Source organism: Saccopteryx leptura, chromosome 3 (assembly GCF_036850995.1).
Source record: "Saccopteryx leptura isolate mSacLep1 chromosome 3, mSacLep1_pri_phased_curated, whole genome shotgun sequence".
Lineage (NCBI taxonomy): Eukaryota > Metazoa > Chordata > Mammalia > Chiroptera > Emballonuridae > Saccopteryx > Saccopteryx leptura.
In genome coordinates this window covers 37670546-37676880 of record NC_089505.1, presented here as the reverse complement: position 1 = coordinate 37676880, position 6335 = coordinate 37670546, and positions in this window count along the sequence as shown.

Sequence of the window (6335 nt, the reverse complement as noted above, 5' to 3'; positions counted from 1 at the left end):
TTTCCTAAATAGTCTGTCCAAGTCCTCTGTGCATTTTTCTACTGAGTTAATAATTTTACTGATTTATAAGCTTTCTTTGTATATTCAAAAAAGTAGCCATGTGCTGCATCTATATATATGTCATCATATTATAGACATTTATTTGTTAGAGACATGCACTTTTCTATTCCCTTCAACATTGTTTCTATCCTTCATGCTGTTATTGCAGCTGTAGTTTATTAGTGTGTTTAATATTCCACTGTATGAACATACCACTATACCACCATTTATCCATTCTCCTGTCAGTGGATAAGGTTGCTTCCAGTTTTGTGCTTTTCGTTTTGCTTTGTCTTGTTTGGACCATTCTCCTGAGGCCCACATGAAAGCATCTCACAGGGACAGAACTACTGAATCATGGGTATATGAATATTTGGCTTTATAAGGTAATGCACAAAAGTGGATTTACAAAGTGATTCTATCATTTACATACCCATCAGAACACCTTGTGCAACATCTGGCTTCACTTTTACCAATTTCAAGAATGTGCAGTTATTTCATTGTGGTTTTAATTTCCATTTCCCTGACTACCAAAGAAGATAAGCATTTTTTAATGTTTCTTAGCCATTCATGTTTTCTTGTTTATGAGATGTCTATTCATGTCTTCTGCCTGTTTCTTCTTCTAGTATGTCTTCTGGAAAAGGACACGTGAAATCCTTGCTGTTCTTGTTTTAAGAGTAATAGACCCTAGTGAGTTTGTTAATCCTATGCACTTCTGATGCGGAGGACAAATAGCTAACATGATCATAATCAAAGGATCTGGGGCCCTACAAAGGTATTTTCTCAAGAGTCTTCCTTAAATTGGCAATATCTAGGGAGGAGTGAAAAGGGAAGATGTTTGTTGGTTTGTATTTTGCTATATAGATTTGGGCATGTGTTGGCACTCATTAATTTGGTTATGTAAATTTTTTTAATAGAAGCAGCATCAAGCAGTTCAGTTGTAATAATGGTAAACATTTTTTGAGCACTTACGTGCTAGGTACTATATTAAGCACCTGACATATTATTTCAATTATGCTTCATAATAAGTTGTGATTGTCATGAGACAGGAATGACCATTATTATTTCCCAATCAAGAAAATGGAAGCCCTGAAAAATTAATGACTTGTTCAGGTGGAATCACTACTAATTGGTAGAAATGGGATTGAGGGAGTCATGGGAAGATGACAACTGAAGAAAGAAAGATCTAGAACAGAAAGTTCTAAGGAGTCAGGAGAGTTTTTTTTTGTGTTTGTAGTTTTTTTGTATTTTTCTGAAGTGAGAAGCAGGGAAACAGGCAGACTCCCACATGCACCCAACTGAGATCCACCTGGTATGCTCACTAGGGGGCGATGCTCTGCCCATTTGGGGCGTTGCTCTGTTGCAACTGGAACCATTCTAGTGCCTGAGGCAAAGGCCATGGAGCCATCCTCAGTGCCCAGGCTAACTTTGCTCCAATGGATCCTTGGTTGTGGGAGGGGAAGACAGAGACAGAGAGAAAGTAGAAGGGGAACAGTGGAGAAGCATATGGGCGCTTTTCCTGTGTGCCCTGACTGGGAATTGAACCCAGGATTTCCACATGCAAGGCCGATGCTCTACCGCTGAGCTAGCCAACCAGGGTGAAGTCAGAAGAGTTTGAATGCTATTGGGATGAGTGTTTGCAGAAGTGCAAAGCAAAACTGAAGTTCAGGTTTTCAGAGAATCTGGGTAAACATGAAGTTAGGATTTTGCCATAGGAGCGAGTTGTGTTAAAAAGAACTGGAAGCAAAGAGCGCAGTTCCCAGGTGCTTGAGCAGCTGGGAATGAGGGATGCGGAGGCTGCTGTCTGTGATCACAGCTGGAGGTCAGCAGCACTGGAGGGTCAGGTGCTGAAGCTTTCTGAGAATCAGAAACAGTGACCTAGAAGGTGGGGGATGATGGTGATTATGCTTCCTCCCATAGTGTGAGGCTCAAAGGGGGCAGAGGGTGGGGAGTTGCCTACTAGTAGAAATGGAATCACTTGGAACTGGCAGTTAGCAGCTTGGAGAATGCCAACACTGCTTCCAAATCTCTCTTAGTATGTTGGAAAGTGGGGAGAAAGACACATTTTTGTTTGTCAAAGCTCAAGGCAAGTGACATCCTTGGAGAAATGCCAGATTTTAGTTAAAAGAAGGTGAAGTTATGGTTTGGTAAAGAGGTTGAGGTTATAGAGTATTTACAGTAAATATGTGCCTTTACAGCAGAAAAAGTTTCAAAGAGGTCAGTAATGGGAAAAAGTTATGAGGAAAGTAGCATAAGATAGTTTGTATATGAATAAAGAAATTTTTTTTCTTTTAGGGTAACTAATAAGAACCAGAATATATTTTGTATGGCCAGTAGCCACGGCTGTCATGGCCCTGCAGGTGAAGGTTCCCATTAGATTTGGACAAACAGTAAAGAAACAGTGGAGCCAAAAATGGTGGACCATTCCTTTATTAAATCTCGCACCAGCCGATGAGTAAACACACAGCAAAAACACTTCCCTCTTCATTCAGAGCTTACAAAGCCCTGACACATTATCTGGTTCCACAACCAGGAGAATCTAAGGCCCCACCAGTCTCAGAGGAGCTCGCAAAAGCCCCTCAGCTTCTCTGGTTCCCCATCTGCCCACCTTCTCCCTTCTCTCTGCACAAACTGCAAAAACATGGCTTCCTCCCTTCTTCCTCTTCTCTCCTTTTTCTATACTTTCTGGAGAGAAAACCTCTCCTCCAGCAAAAATTATCAAGCAATGGCCCTTTCCAAGCAGGAAGGTAATTTGCAATTTCACAGATAATATACCTGGTGCTGCCCAGCACCATTTTTTAACACCAAAAGTGAGCAAACTAAAAAAAAAAAAAAAAAAAACCACCAGATTTTGCAAACTCTTTTGCCCAATAAATGGTATAGATGTGATTTATTGGCCTGAGACTATGAATAAAAACAGGTGTGAATCAGACAAGAAAATTGACATTAATTTCAAGATGATGGAGGTGTCCTGATTTGCAGTAGCTGTTTTCTGTTGATTTGGGGGAAACAGGAAATGCCTCCTAAAAGAGCAAGAGATGGCCCCTCAGTCATCTACCAACTAAGTGATCCTGAGTAGGCTGACTCATCTTCCTGGGTACCATTTCTCCATTTCTAGAACAGTATTAATAATATCTACTATCTGAGATGTCATGAGGATAAAGTTTATGTATACTGAAAGTGCCTTCAAAATTATAAAAGCCAGACAAAGATAAGTTATGACTATTATGGTGTTATTCATACCAAAATTTTGTTTTGGTGAATTCTTTTTGGTAATGTAAAGTCTAAGTGTAACTTTGTTCTTAATAAAAAGTAGGAATTATTTTCAATGATTTGTTTGAAAACATGGCTTTTAAAAAAGGCTTATGCAAAAAAGCAGAAGTGTCTCCATTGTATTCTGTAGACAAAATAATTTGTCATGGAAATAAGAATGAGAAAGTCAGTATAAGGAAAAAGGATTTTTTCTTTTGTTGCTCTTTCCAAAATGATTTAGTTTCCATTTAAGAACAACAGATCAGGACTTCCCTTAAAGTCCTTTAGCAAAGTTCAAACAGCCACAAGTTGGGACTCTGGGCCACCTGCCAGTATTTATACAAAGAGAGCTCTAAGTAAGGCAGTTTAATAATCAGAAACTGGAAATTTCTCTCCTTTCCCACACACAAGCACTCCTTTCTCTCCTTCCTTTGCCTAGACAGTTCACTCATTCCAACAGTGGATGCCAATATACATGCAATAGTTAGCAACAGCTACGTTAGCCTTAACTATTTCCTTTTATGCTGTTTTTCTTAAGGAGAAAGAATTGTGGTCATTCTTGGGACACTGGTGAACTGGCAAAAAAAAATTATTTCTATTTACTAAATATAAGCCAGGGATGGTCTTTATATTCATGTTCTGAAAATTTCTATTAAGGGCCCTGGCTGGTTGTCTCAGTGGTAGAGCGTCAGCCTGACATGTGGATGGCCCAGGTATGATACCTGGTAGGGCACACAGGAGAAGTGACCATCTGCTTCTCCATTTCCCCTTCTCTCTCTCTTATCCTCCTGGAGCCATGGTTCAATTGGTCTGAGCACATTGGCTCTGGACACTGAGGATGGTTCTGTGAAGCCTCTGCCTCAGGCACTAAAAATAGCTCAGTTGCAGAGCGTGGCCCCAGATGGGCAGAGCATCATCAGCCTCAGATGGGAGTTGCCAGGTGGATGCCGGTCGGGGTGCATGAGGGAGTCTGTCTATCTATCTTCCTCTCATTTGGAGAAGAAGAAGAAAAAAAATTCTACTTAGCATGTGGAAAGGGGGTGTCCAATGTTGAGATGATACTTTATGAGATTAAGACAAACTCACCAACATGCTTACTATAGTGTCACTGTAAAATGGAACTACTACACTGTGTCAGACATATGGTCGTAACATCCCTGTAGTTTGTCTCTTCCAGGAATACCAAGAAATCTGCTGGAAAATGCCCTGTAAACTTCTGACATCTGGGTTGAGTATCTCAAAAATTTATGGAATGAGATTATTTATGAAATAGAGAATAATTAAGGAAATTAAGACCGGCTGGAATTCTGAAGTTAAAAAAAATTGTTAGGATGTTTCTTTAATGACAAATGTAATATATTTTCATTGTTGTAGATGTATGATATACAGATAAACAAGAAAATAATCAAGCCATAATTTATTGACCCAGAGATCACAGTGCAAATATATTTCATATATATCTTTTAGGCATTTTCTAACAAATCCTTAGGTATATTTAACTGGATTGTTCTAGACATATCCTCTTGCAACCTATTGAACATGTGCATGTACCAACCACCGTAGTTAAAAGTACAGGTTCCGTTAGAATGCTTGGGTTTGGGTCTCAGTTCTGTCAACGACTAATGGGATGACATTGGGCAAGTTTCATAATCAGTCGGTCAATGGGAATAAAGGTTTTCAGCAGAAAAGAGACAGGGTCTAGTCCTGGATGGATTTGGTTGCCATCAACCATGATCAGAAGCCTATAAATAAAAGAGGTTTGTAGTGGGGAGATTAGCAGTTCAAACTCATGGACACCTGAGTAAAAATATCAATTATGCATCTGGGTTTTGATTGGAAGAAAGGCGTGCATTAGAAATGTGGGAGCCTTGGGCATATAGATATTTAGAGCTTTGAGACTAGATGAGATCAAGGGAGTAAATGTAGACAGAGAAGAAGATCAAGGATAAGCCCGGCATCCTAATACTAAGAGTTTAGAGAAGAGCCTGACCAGACGGTGGCGCAATAGATAGACCATCGGACTAGGATGCGGAGGATCCAGGTTCGAGACCCTGAGGTCGCCAGCTTGAGCGCGGGCTCATCTGGTTTGAGCAAAAGCTCACCAGCTTGGACCCAAGGTCACTGGCTTGAGCAAGGGGTTACTCGGTCTGAAGGCCCACGGTCAAGGCATGAGAAAGCAATTAATGAACAACTAAGGTGTCGCAACGAAAAACTGATGATTGATGCTTCTCATCTCTCTCCGTTCCTGTCTGTCTGTCCCTATCTATTCCTCTCTCTGACTCTCTCTCTGTCTTGGGGGGAAAAAAATAAAAAAGAGTTTAGAGAAGAGATACAGGGAAAGGGGATTTAAAATGTAATAAAGGTGGTGTTAATTTGTGTAGAAAGGATGAGGAGTTAGTGCAGCTTCCTCAGGTTGCAAGGAACGGAGACACCAGAGTAGATGAACTTGAATGATGAGTATTCACTCTGAGTTTGCAGCATTCACTCTGCTCCGGTGCGCAGATACTCCAGCATCTCTGCCTCTCCTGATCTTTGTCAGTGTCGCTATGGTCTCTAATAGTCTTGGTGCGTGTATCTTCTTTGTTCGTGTGAATAATGTTTGATCTGTTCACACTTGATGCCTTTAATATATTTACTACTGTTCTCTCTTATACCCTCTAAAATCAGGCCCTTCCCCCAATGCCAACAGTAAAACTGCTTCTATCAGCTTTACCAGTGATCTCCACTCAAGTCCCAGTTCTCTTTCTCTCATCCTGTTGGCAGCCTTTAACAGACTTGGTCATTCCGTCCCACCTGGAACCATCTTTGCTGTACCTCCCGCACACCAGTTTGTTTGGCCATTTCTCATTTTTCTAATTTCTAGATTCTTGAGTGCCCCAAACTCAGTCCTTGGAACTTTTCTTTTTTATTTATACTTACTCATTTATACTACTCATTGATGATCTCTTTTAATTACATGAATGTAAATATTATATGCTAAAGATTCTCTCTTGAACTTCAGGCTCATATACCTAACTACTTACTGACACTGTCACTTACACGTCAAA